At 38.5% G+C, this 13,588-nt stretch overlaps 1 protein-coding gene across 1 annotated transcript in view; it reads left to right on the top strand.

Annotated features, from left to right (window-relative positions):
• The window catches only part of ctnna2 (catenin (cadherin-associated protein), alpha 2), a 336,749-nt gene that overhangs the window by 33,702 nt on the left and 289,459 nt on the right, over positions 1 to 13,588 (top strand). The gene's annotated exons all lie outside the window — the stretch shown is intronic.

The raw sequence follows: 13,588 nt of genomic DNA, 5'->3' as shown, positions 1-13,588 counted from the left end.
ACAAAAAGTTGAACTTCTAGACATGCTAAAGGAAGGTAGAAATTACCGTATTTTTCAGAGCATATGGCACAACTGATTATAAGGCGCATTAAGCAAAACAAAACAGTCAGATAAGTCAAACTTTACTCAACTCATTCTTCTTGCTTGCTACTACCATTGATTCATTAATGTTGAATTCTCTCGCAGCTGCTCTATTCCCATGTTCTGGGCCCTGAATATGAACCCCTCAAAACAGGGTTTGATCTTTGGTTTCATTCTATAATACTGGACTTATTTTTCTACGAAGGTTTGAACTTTGAGAGTGTTTAAACAAGAGAGAAAAGTGTGAAAATGTTCCCCAAAAACTTCCACAATAAACGAGGGACCACTGTATAGTAATGAGTTCATCACTGTCGAGTCTGTTAAAGGTAAAATGATTCAAAAGTGTGTCACCTTTCAATAACTGTAGTATTTCCAACAGTTTTCTCTGTTGAAGAAGCAAAAGAAAGACTTTGTAGAAACTATACTGAAATGATAAAAAAACAAAATATACAGTGGGGCAAAAAAGTATTTAGTCAGCCACCGATTGTGCAAGTTCCCCCACCTAAAATGATGACAGAGGTCAGTAATTTGCACCAGAGGTACACTTCAACTGTGAGAGACAGAATGTGAAAAAAAAATCCATGAATCCACATGGTAGGATTTGTAAAGAATTTATTCGTAAATCAGGGTGGAAAATAAGTATTTGGTCAATAACAAAAATACAACTCAATACTTTGTAACATAACCTTTGTTGGCAATAACAGAGGTCAAACGTTTACTATAGGTCTTTACCAGGTTTGCACACACAGTAGCTGGTATTTTGGCCCATTCCTCCATGCAGATCTTCTCGAGAGCAGTGATGTTTTGGGGCTGTCGCCGAGCAACACGGACTTTCAACTCCCGCCACAGATTTTCTATGGGGTTGAGGTCTGGAGACTGGCTAGGCCACTCCAGGACTTTCAAATGCTTCTTACGGAGCCACTCCTTTGTTGCCCGGGCGGTGTGTTTTGGATCATTGTCATGTTGGAAGACCCAGCCTCGTTTCATCTTCAAAGTTCTCACTGATGGAAGGAGGTTTTGGCTCAAAATCTCACGATACATGGCCCCATTCATTCTGTCCTTAACACGGATCAGTCGTCCTGTCCCCTTGGCAGAAAAACAGCCCCATAGCATGATGTTTCCACCCCCATGCTTCACAGTAGGTATGGTGTTCTTGGGATGCAACTCAGTATTCTTCTTCCTCCAAACACGACGAGTTGAGTTTATACCAAAAAGTTCTACTTTGGTTTCATCTGACCACATGACATTCTCCCAATCCTCTGCTGTATCATCCATGTGCTCTCTGGCAAACTTCAGACGGGCCTGGACATGCACTGGCTTCAGCAGCGGAACACGTCTGGCACTGCGGGATTTGATTCCCTGCCGTTGTAGTGTGTTACTGATGGTGACCTTTGTTACTTTGGTCCCAGCTCTCTGCAGGTCATTCACCAGGTCCCGCCGTGTGGTTCTGGGATCTTTGCTCACCGTTCTCATGATCATTTTGATCCCACAGGATGAGATCTTGCGTGGAGCACCAGATCGAGGGAGATTATCAGTGGTCTTGTATGGCCTGGCCTGTATTTATATAGCGCTTTACTAGTCCCTAAGGACCCCAAAGCGCTTTACATATCCAGTCATCCACCCATTCACGCACACATTCACACACTGGTGATGGCAAGCTACATTGTAGCCACAGCCACCCTGGGGCGCACTGACAGAGGCGAGGCTGCTGGACACTGGCGCCACCGGGCCCTCTGACCACCACCAGTAGGCAACGGGTGAAGTGTCTTGCCCAAGGACACAACGACCGAGACTGTCCAAGCCGGGGCTCGAACCGGCAACCTTCCGATTGCAAGGCGAACTCCCAACTCTTGAGCCACGATCGCCCAATTGTATGTCTTCCATTTTCTGATGATTGCTCCCACAGTTGATTTTTTCACACCAAGCTGCTTGCCTATTGTAGATTCACTCTTCCCAGTCTGGTGCAGGTCTACAATACTTTTCCTGGTGTCCTTCGAAAGCTCTTTGGTCTTGGCCATGGCGGAGTTTGGAGTCTGACTGTTTGAGGCTGTGGACAGGTGTCTTTTATACAGATGATGAGTTCAAACAGGTGCCATTCATACAGGTAACGAGTGGGGGATAGAAAAGCTTCTTACAGAAGACGTTACAGGTCTGTGAGAGCCAGAGATTTTCCTTGTTTGAGGTGACCAAATACTTATTTTCCACCCCAATTTACGAATAAATTCTTTACAAATCCTACCATGTGAATTCATGGATTTTTTTTTTTCACATTCTGTCTCTCACAGTTGAAGTGTACCTCTGGTGCAAATTACTGACGTCTGTCATCATTTTAAGTGGGGGAACTTGCACAATCGGTGGCTGACTAAATACTTTTTTGCCCCACTGTAAACCATGTGCAACCACTGATACATAAGCAATAAATAATTATGAAAGCAATGAATATGAGAAACTCCACATGGAAAATATTTACCTGTACGAAATTGGAAAGGTTAGTGACCAGGGGAACATTAGTCAAAACATAGTTGTAGCTATGTTTAGCAGGTAAACAACAAGTCACAGTGCCACTAATTCTAACGTTCAGTTTAAGGAAGAGGAGCCAAATGTAAACCAAAGAGCAGACAAGTTGGTTTAAAGAAAGAAAAGGAAAAAAAAAAAGATAGTATTTAAGTATTTGCCATAACTTGTTGAGCTAGTGTTCTGGCTGAAGAAAAGGGACTGTAACCATAGATCAGAAAGTTAAATCAGAAAATGAATACCACACACAATAGTGTGGAACAGGAACATGTACACAGACAGGTAACAAAAGAAAAGGAAAGAAAACAGTGGAATAGTGAGAAAAGATAAACAAGGTAATGATGCAAGGGGAACACATTTTGCACCAGAAAAAACAAACCAAAGTAAACAAACAAAAAGCCAAACTAAAGAAAAACTTTTTATGGTCTTTGGTACCCCCCCCCCCCCCCCCACACACACACACACACACACATACACCCAAACAAACAAACAAACAAACAAACAAACAAACAGACAGACAGACAGACAGACAGACAAACAAAAAAACCTTAGTTTCCTCTGCTAAAGAACAAGAAAATGAGTTGTATATTGGAATTATTTTCTATGGTCAGGTGACATGAAGATAAATCTCTCTGTATAAGATTTGATCCAGCACACTTACTGTGAACCTGGCCAGAACTGCCACATTGTTGCATAGTTCTGACAGTGAAGCATTGAGGTGAGAATGCAGCAGTACAAGGCTGCGTGAATGCCAAAAGCTTTTGTGGAGATAGCACTTTGAATTCCTATGGCTATACCAAAAATATGGGTAACAATGTCAGAAGCTCAACAGAACAGGAATATTTCAGCATAACAATCCCAAAACACTGTCAAAAGACTCACTACAGAAGAGGAAAAAAAACAAGTAAAAACCATGACCTCGCTATGTGTGTTTCCTGGAATAGAAGAACTTTTGGGTGTTTTAAAGAGGTAGAGCATCATAACCCCTCCAGCTACAAGCTGCTGAAGAAATCACATCTTTTTTTCCAGAAAATGTATGCAACACTACAATCCTTCATGCTGAGGAGGATTCACTCCTCCTTAGTACAGAGGGTTTTATCAGAGACGTTTTGTCTGACTTCTAGCATGTGTTAAATATGGTTTAAAGGCTCAAACCTTGAACAATAAGCAAAACAAAATGTGTATGTGTTACAGTGATTAATGCTTTTTAAAGAATTGGTTCAAGCACATGAATATGGCATGAACTGCTGTTTCATCCTTGGTGATTGTACTTGTGTGATCACCAATTGTAAAATACAAAATAGTAACACGTTCAACTCCAAATTTTAATCACTTGAACATTTCAAATAGATTACTGACTAATAAGAGTTTGTTAGAGACACACCAATTGCAATTTACTTGTCCAATTCCAATTTAAATTTAAGAACTATACCTGGAAGTATAAACAGAAACACTTTTCTTGAAGACAAATTATTATTTTCATAATAAAAGTAATTCATTATAGTCATTATAGCAATAAAGTGCTTTATAGCTTAAAGTGAAAATAAAGTGGTCTATTATTATTGGTACAAATATTTAACTGTAAATGAGTACAAATGTTGTACTTATTTAAATCTTTTTAAACAAAAGCGAATTTATATAACAATGCAAATGTGAGGTTTCTGCATCATTATTCAGTATGTTTATAAAGTTACCAAATAAGATGACATCAATCCTTTTCACTTTTTCACTTATCTCCATAATTTTCCTCACAACTGCTTTTATCTTTTGCTCATACCGAGGCTGCTGGCTTGCAACTGGCTCTGATGAGCTTTAGCTTTAGCCACTTTGCCTTTGTTAGCTTTATTAAAATATCCATGTTTAAGTCATTGAAGGTTATTTAAGTTTCTCATTAGGTTCCTTTGCACACATTGAAAAGTTCCATGCTAACAACATGTTAGCATATGGCTGTGAGTGTGCACAGATCTATTTGCATTGCTGTTTTGCTCATGCATGAAGCAGACTGGCTCATCATCAGACATGTTGGAGGCTGACCATCCGGTCACAGGTCCAGGCCTTATCATCTGATTTTGGTTCCTGGCCATTTAGTGCATCTCTAGAATTTGTATTATTTATTTCCACTCTGAGTGGTTATCAGTGCAATCAGCCCACTTGTGATTTAGGGAAGGTAATGGCTCATAGCCAAAACACATTTGTCTTGCCCAACAATAAATATTATAATTACAAATTCATTATCATCAAATGTTCCAGCAGCCTTGACCAAAGATCCAAGCTTCTTTGCTTGGCTGCACTGTAGGGCTGCACGATTTTGCATAAAATGAGAATCACAATTTTTTTTGCTTAGAATTGAGATCACGATTCTCTCACGATTTTCTTTTCCAATATAAATATTTATTGCACTTATTAACTGCACATCAACTTCGTAACAGTTGAGACTGAACACAAAAACAATAAATGTCTCACATTTTGTCGTTGCCGCAAAATGTTGTACTGTTTGTAATTCCGTCTCCACCGTTGCTCGACACTGCGTGTATAGAGCAGATAGTGCAACATTTTTAAAATAGTTGCGGGACAACACTGTGTAGCGTTTGTCTAGGGTGTTGATCATTTTCCAAAATCCCTCGTTTTCAACAGTGTTGATGGGAGCCATATCTTTGGTCATGTGATAAGTGATAGCCTCTGTAATTTCTTTGTGCCTGCGGGAGTTCGATGGGTATGGGGAAGCGCTGTATAAGGTTCCCGTTAATGATGTTTGGGTGGTTGACCGGGATGGATTTTCTCCTGTCACTCTTGGCCTTTATCATCTCTCACGTGCTTTTTTCCCTGCCAGCTGACTTCTGTATCACGTGGTATAAAGCTCCGCCCTTGTCATTTATTGAGCAGGAAGAGTGAGCGCTTGTTTTCATGCAGCTTATGTCCCGGATCAAAATGCGGTACAATCGTCATCTTTTTTTTGTTTTGTTTTTTTTTGTTGGTTTTTTTTAGTTGTTGTCATTTCGAAATGAGATCGCACATAAGTATGAATTGAGATCGCGATTTTCTGATGATTAATTGTCCAGCCCTACTGCACTGTGCTTTGTACTTTTAACCAAGCCCCTTTCCTCTAATGAATGGTCTCTGCAATGTTATGATAGCTTAGATCTTTTCTTTGAATCTCATTCCTTTCGTCAGCTTTTGCTGGGGCTGTATTTCATTTGCTCCTCCTGCGAACCACTATGTTGTTGTTTTTTTTGTGTGTTTCGTGTCAACATTTGTTAAGACTACTACTTTCTCTTTCTCAAATTCTATTTGGTTGTTGTGTAAGATTTCTTTGTTTGTTGGTGAAGGATATTATATTTTGCAGGCAGAACTATACAATGCATTTTCACATGTTTCAGTGAGTTTTTTCAGAAATCAACAATGAATTTTCAAGAGGCTTATTCACAGAAATCCTAAAATTACAAATCCTAAAAATACAGAATCCCACTGAGTCTGTTCCAGCAGGCATACTTTCTTTCCCCCAAGATGGCCTAATAAAGTTGCCTTATTGCAGGGCCGACCCACTGGCAGTTGTGGATATTGGATCTGTGAAGGTTAAAATTTCCTCACAGGCTGGGGCTCAGTTTGTTTACTGTTTGGTTCTCCAGAGAATGTTTCAAGTATTGATTTTATACTTTTGCCAGCTTTATCTGTTACAACCGCACTACATAGCCCTTTCTGCTCCTATGTCCAACCTTTACTGTTTGCTATTGTAAGCAAAAGATTACTATATTGTCTAGGTTTATCTGAACTTTGAGCTTTTCTGTCAAACCATTTTAAAATCCTTCTGTCTGACTTAAAAGTGGGACCAGGTCTCGAAGGATGCCTTCCTCTTCCTCTTATGAGGCTTTACACTAAAGTCACATAACGTTTTATTTACTGTTTTCCAACTATTTGTTCCCTCTTTTAGTGGCCAGGGGAAAAACAGAAATCTTCATAAAAATAAGTGAACAGTTGAAAGTTTTCATTACATCAGCTTTGAAAATCTCTGCATGATACATATGAAAAGTGATGAAAGAAAGAGTCTATTTGAAATAAGACAGATCATTGGTATTAAAGTACAGACGGTGTTTCAACAATGTTCTGCTGAAATCAAACAAACATAGGATTTTTTTTTAATTTGGTCCGATGACTCGAGGTGAAGCTTGTTGTCTTGTTTGCTGTTAGGGCCTGACCAGTATAGGATTTTTAAGACTGTTACGGATATTTGGTGATTTAGATATGTGTCATCTGTTTGCACATATGAAACATAAACATAACAGTTGTTATACGTAGTTATTTATGATTCCTTATTAAGATAATATGACAGTGTAATTTGTTACACCCCGGCCTAGGCAACCGGCGTGCAACGCAGGAAAATAAAAATAAGGAAAAAACACACGACAAAAAACCCCACTAAAGCTCTCCACCAAATTCCCAAAACGGAAGTGTCTCAAAACGAAAGTATTGACAAAACCCATTTACAGCTATTTACAACAAACTATTTATTTACAACACGGGGGGAGATCGCGACCATGACATACTGAAACACAAGGCTTAAATACATAGAAGGAGCAATCAGGGAATGGACCACAGGAGGGAAACACAGCTGGGGCAAATTAGACCTGACGAGACAAGGAAACGTAAACTGAACACACTAAGATAACACAGACTTTCAAAGTAAAGCAGGAAATACATGACAGTCACGCAAAAAACCAAAAAACTGACAACACCGAAACGTAACAAATTTGAATATTGTTTTATTATTGCAAGAACTTGGATGGATTACTCACTTCGACTCTGTCCAAGTCTGCTGGAATCAGCGGGTTGTTGTGCATGTGCCATTCCAAACACATGTTGCCAAAAGGGAAGATGTAGACTATGCAACATCATCAGTTAAAACGTAATGAAAGTGTGCTGTGTCTGTGGGCTTTTGTTTGTTTGTTTGTTTTTTCATTTTGTAAATTATTATTTATCAGATGTTATAAATACAGATACTGATACATTGGCAAATAACTAATATTGGCAGATATGATGCTTGGTAACATCTTAGTTTAATGACCAAAGTGTATATATGTCTGTTACCTAACTCCTCCAAGAAGCCTTTTTCAGTATGGAAGGGACTTACTATATAAACTACTTAGTGTACTAAGATTATCATGGGTCATGGAAATTTTCTTGCATATTTGTAAATAAATGTTCACCTAAAAGTGATGCCAATTGTGCTTTTAATTGATTACTTTGTTCTAAATAATAAATATTTAGCTTGTAAAGGAGATGAGTATGTATATATTTTTATTACTCATTTGTTTTGCCATCTTATGATATAAAGTGATATAATGAACATAAAAGGAGTACTATAATGAATTAACATACATGTCTGTTTTTTCATGCATGAGTGAAGTGAACAAAGTCCTGTAGCCCTTGAAAGCAAAATCACCTATAGGGTGTTTTTTTGCTTCTTAAAAAAATGCAGAGAACTACTCTGCAGTAAAATGAGTTTCTTCAGGGCTCTGATGTTCACATCAATGTCAAACCAAAAAAAGCCTTTGACAGGGTAGTAAAAGTATTGAATAGGATCAGTGCAACCATGCCTCCATTTTCTAATCCACTAAAATAACCTTGAAGATGACATGAAGTGCCACGTATTGAGTAAAAATTAATCTGTAGCCTATTCATCTGCAAATCCTGAACATCCTGCAGTCACATTGGTGCTGGGCATCATTGTTTTCTTTTTCCTGACACGGCTGACTTTGTGCCTTTCCTGCACCAAAAACTCCAAACTAAAAACAGAAGAAAAGGTAAATTCCAAATAGAATAATATGATTAGCATTAATAATGTTTTTGTATTGTTTCTTATGTTTCATGCAATGAAAGGGAGACGATAACTGTATATGCAGCATGAGTTCAGTCTTTTTAAGCCTGAGTTATTGCTGACCATCAAACTTTACCATCCTTGTGCTTTTCTCTGCCTATAAACTTTATGGGTTTTGGCTTTATTTGTTTTAAAAGGATTACATTAAAATTAATAATGTACCACCATCGCTGTTTACCTGGAAGAAAACCCAGACGTGCATTTTGAACTGGCAGAGTCTCTCTAGTTTTCTGGCATCAAATATCTGAACTTTCCAAATGACTGTGTAATTTCAAGTCAGCCTGAGGTTACAGTAAGTTGTCTGCAGGTAGGAAGTATTGAAAATTTGAATTGCTGGTTTCAATTTAGTGTTGCGTTTTGTGTATTATTATTTTTCCAACATCTGTCAGTCACATCCTATGCTTCTCTTATGCATGGTCATCTAAATGACAGCTAGGTAATTGCTTACTGTTACTAGGACAGAAAGCTGATGAGCTTAGAGTTTTAACATGAAGTGATCATTATTAAATCTTAAATGATGTGTCTTCTGACATAGTCATTTGTTTTTGCTGATTTATATTTAGCTGTTTTTGCTTCAGTGACAACCTAGGTTAATCTAAAAAGCTTCATTCTGATTGTGTGAATTTAGTAAGATGATAGTTATTAATTTAGCCAACATATGAAGTCAGTTGATGACTGTTTTCAGGTTTTCTGACATTTTCCTTTGACTTACTTAGAAAAATCATAGAAAAAAGAGCTTGTATCAGTGGGTGTGAATAGGTGAATGAGGCAAGATTTATAAAGTGCTTTGAGTGCTCAGGTAGAGTAGAAAAGCGCTATATATATAAAAACAAGTCCATTTACCTTTTTGAAATGATCGATATTACAGTTCACATTATTCATCATTTATTCATCTTGTGTGCAGCAACAGTAAAAAGATCATACTCTGGCAAAATCCATTCTCCACACAACCAGGGGAATAAGCACAATTGCTAACTATGGTAGTTCATCTTTTCTGCAATTGCACTGGAAGTGTGAAACATTTTGGGATACAAACCAGACACTGTGATTGTTTTTCTTGTCAATTTGGATGATTCAGTGTGTGATGGAATAAAAGGTTGCCTCAGGAGGATAGACAAACAGGCTCACACTGGCATTGCTGGAGATAGCAGCCTCATTTATCAAGACCAAGCCTCTCCCACCTCAGCAACAGTACTGGGCAAGTCCTAACTAATAAAACAGAAAGGCTTACTTTATCACTGTGTATGAAAGCAGCATGCCTCTGATATAGTAAACATTTTTTATGCTGCAAGCGATGGCATTGTTTTTTTTTTTTCTTTAAAAAAAAAAGAAATATGCAAAATTGGCCTTGAGAAGCAGGTACAAGAAGTTAGGGTATTTTCATCTACTGCAATGCAAACTTTAAGCATCCTGGAAGGGGAATATGGGAGTCAAGAAGAGAAACCAGCCAGAATAGTAAATAGGCTGTGTAAAGTGGAAAGGCTTTAATATACCCAGAGAAAATGATAGAAACTGTGAATTTTTAAACTGTAACTTTACTTTGCTTTATTCACAGCCGGACTGTGAATATTTTCCTGAAGTGCTGTTAGCCCTCTTCCTCTGTACATATCAATGAGAACCCCAGATGTAGTAATGTCTTCAGTCAAGACATAGTTGTTGATTCTTGAGGAACGAAGGACTAATAGCCATTGATTATGCAGATACATTTACAATCAACAATATTCTACATTTGGACACCATGGCGCCAGCTGCTCAGGCCCAAGGCTGGTGCCTACCAAAACAACTCCCTGATAACGACTGTGTGATGACTATTCTTCCCATCCCATGAAGGACACCTGGATCGGCTGGAGGACTGTTTACTTAGCCTGATAGGCCGAAGGACACTGTCTCAGCTGAACTCTGGACATGCACACACATACACTTACACTGATAAGCACGCACTCATCCCCCTCCCTTCCAAACGCCTTCGATGCTTGTTCCTGCGGGGGAGGACAGCAGGTCTGTGTGCCGCGCTGAAATGATAGCATGGTGCAGGACGACTGCTGTGTTCCTTCGGATTGCCCCCCCACCACCCTATCCATCCCCTGTGGCTTGTCATGTGCTCTGATGTTGTGATGTGGACATTAATGTGCTCTCTGTGCAGAGGAGTTTTTTTGTTTCCTGTTCTCATGCTGTCCTCCCATAGGTTGCCCAGCGTGTGAAGAGGTCTCTTTTTTTCCTCTTGTACTTTTCCCATTGTTGTGTAATTTTTTCAGTGTTATTCTCCCAACGCTGCCGATCTCCGACTGTATTCCCATGTGATGTCTTTGTTGTTGTGTGTGTAAGTCGGGGGGGGGGTCCTATTCCTCTGTGGGGCAACCTGCATATGGCCAATAAAGCATTCATTCGTTCGTTGGTCATAAAAAGATTAGAAATTATTTGTGTGTCTCTGCTTGCTTTTAACTGTAAGGGAGCCCATGTTCATGAAAGGAAAGTACATTTCCTGTTCTTCGTCTTCATTATGAAGTCACTCATACTGATCAGAACTGAATGGAGCATAAGACGTCTGGAATGACGTTAGTTGGTGCATTAAAAAAGTGTATTTAAAATGGCTGATACTATTCATAACTGCTCTTGCATAATAATGTTTTTCTCATTTGATGAGGTGAATAAGTAAAAAATAAATTCAGCGGTTTGTAGGAGATCTTCTGTGCTAGGCAGTAAATTTTGGGGGCTATAAAGAGTAGTATTGACTCCCTGTCAGTGAGAGTGTCCTTGCTGTGCAGTATATCTTGCTTCTTGTATTGCAGAGAAAGTAGACTTATACTTTAATATATGTTTGCTGAGTCCAGGGTTGTAATTGTTTTGCAGCAGGAACCACTAATGAGATTAAAACTCTCCAACTCAAATACTGAGGTTACAAGTTGTTGTCTGTCAAATAATATATCATCAGAGAAAATACTGTTCTTCTCTTTGTCACAAACACACAACACATTGTACTCAATTTTTACTCACTTACATAAGTAAGTAATGCTTTTTTTGTTTGTTATGAGTTCATAAACCACTGACAGGACATCAAGGTATCTAATTTTTGAACAAAAAAGAGATGGACATATTTGGACTGTATTTTTTAAGTTTGTATTGCTTTCAGTCATCTACAGTAGTATATTCATGGAGATGTTTGGCTTGCTTTGGTAATGATCAAAATGTAACATTATATGTAACGTTTTGTTATTACTCTTTAGGTGGCCAGCTGAAAACTGCATTCAGCTAATTTTGCCTTTTTGTTCTAATATAGATTTTTTATTTCTGTCCTCAGCTGGATGTAAAACCACAAGAACACTTTTACCTCTTTAGAAGTGTAGTTTTCCTTCCTTCAGATTGTTTTTTTTCCTCATTCAAGATGAAACTGTCGTCTAAAGGGGTTTTGTACTTCGTTTTATGTTTAATTATAATTCAGTTAGATGCATTAGCTTTGAAGGTCTTTTGCACAGTTCAGTGCGTTCAGCCCGATTCTTGTTATTGTGATGTACATGCCAAATTTAATAAAAAATATTCAGCTGATCTAAACTCAGACAAAGCAGTTTAAACTTTGGGTTGTTGGGTTGTAGATTTTGTGCGTTCCTCTGTTGTTAAGCTTAACATAATAATGACGTGAGTACCATTTGTACATGACAAAAGTGGATTTACTACCTGGTGTCGCCTCCCTAACTCCATCTTTTAGATGGATTTTCCATTATTGGGATATATGATCACTGATGTGACATTCTGCCTTAATGTGGTGTATTGGAGAGCCTCTCTGCTGTGCGGTCTGTCCAGTTTGCCAGATCACAGAGAGCTACTTAGCCAGCTCCTGGTTATGGTTTCTTCCTTTAGTGGTCTCTGACTCCCTAGTTTATTTTTGTTACTCTAATATGGATCAAATCATGGTGAGTAATCATGCTTGGGTTACACAGGAAAAAAATGCAAATAAGTGTTGATTGCTTTTGGTGTTCTTATGGTGTTATTAAGTTGAAAGATCCTTTTCCTTGGCATATTAACTCCACAGCCTGGTAATAGGCTAAGGAAGAGCCTTAATGGCTGTCAGCAGTTGATGCTTTAATCACCTTTGTTTTTGTATGTCATCCAAGCTAACATTTGGCTGCAAGTTACGGTTGGCACCTGACACACATAGACACACTCTCTAGTCAAGGGGCTTAACATAAAGGGAGGGGAGACGACGACGGCGAAGGGATTAAGGCTTCATGCTGCATCACTGTCATAATCCATTAAGCTAGCGGAAAAGGAGGAAGCCTGGACCTCAAACAGACAATATTCAGAGGCAAGAAGGGATGCTTTGCTTCTCCTCAGAGTTTTAGAGTGAAAACACAGAACAGTCACTCTCAAAGTTGGGTAATTTGATCTAAGTTTGGAGAGTAGTCCTAACAGCAGTGTGGTAGGAAGTTGTAACACCTTACTTTTTCTGGCGGTAGAAACTTATTTATTTATTTTGTTTAGGAAAAAAAGAAAATCACTTTAAGAGGTGACTTTTTTGTATTATCCTAGAAACAAGTTTGATGTAGTCTTCTAAGTATTTGCTATTGGAAGACATCCACTTTAATTACCTGAGAAATACACATCTGTCAGATTACACACAAGCCATAGTCATGTGATATTACTCGTCTGAGTATTGCTGCTAAAATAGCTCTAGCGCAACACTTTTGCATCATTTGTGAAAGCTTGGACTTAAGTATTTCGAAGAGGCTTTGAACACTGTAAGTGATGTTCAAAAGCCAGTCTGGATCCCCTGCTTCTTGGCATACTGCTCACTGAACTCCTGCCATGTTAGAGGAAGGAATCATTAAATTCTTTTGGTGGGGGGATAGAAAGGACATCTGGATTATCAGTGACATCTTGTAAAGGCCAAAGTATGGTTTAACAATGGCTTGACAGAAACATGTGAATAATAAGATTGTTGACAGTTCAGATTTGGTGTGGTATAGTAATGACCTAAACATGTTTTCAATAGACTAGTATTATAGATGTTAAAGTTAAAGGTTCTTTGTGTAATATTTACCAAATCTTTGTTATTTACGAGACCGGTTAACTGAACTGTAATAGACAGGGACACATGTACAAGTATTCTGGGCAAGGCTTGTTGTG

This window comes from Mchenga conophoros, linkage group LG6, assembly GCF_057382185.1.
Source record: "Mchenga conophoros isolate Kocher_MC1m ecotype Shallow Benthic linkage group LG6, M_conophoros_male_GT1.1, whole genome shotgun sequence".
NCBI classification, from domain to species: domain Eukaryota; kingdom Metazoa; phylum Chordata; class Actinopteri; order Cichliformes; family Cichlidae; genus Mchenga; species Mchenga conophoros.
This window is presented reverse-complemented; position numbering and strand designations above follow the sequence as displayed.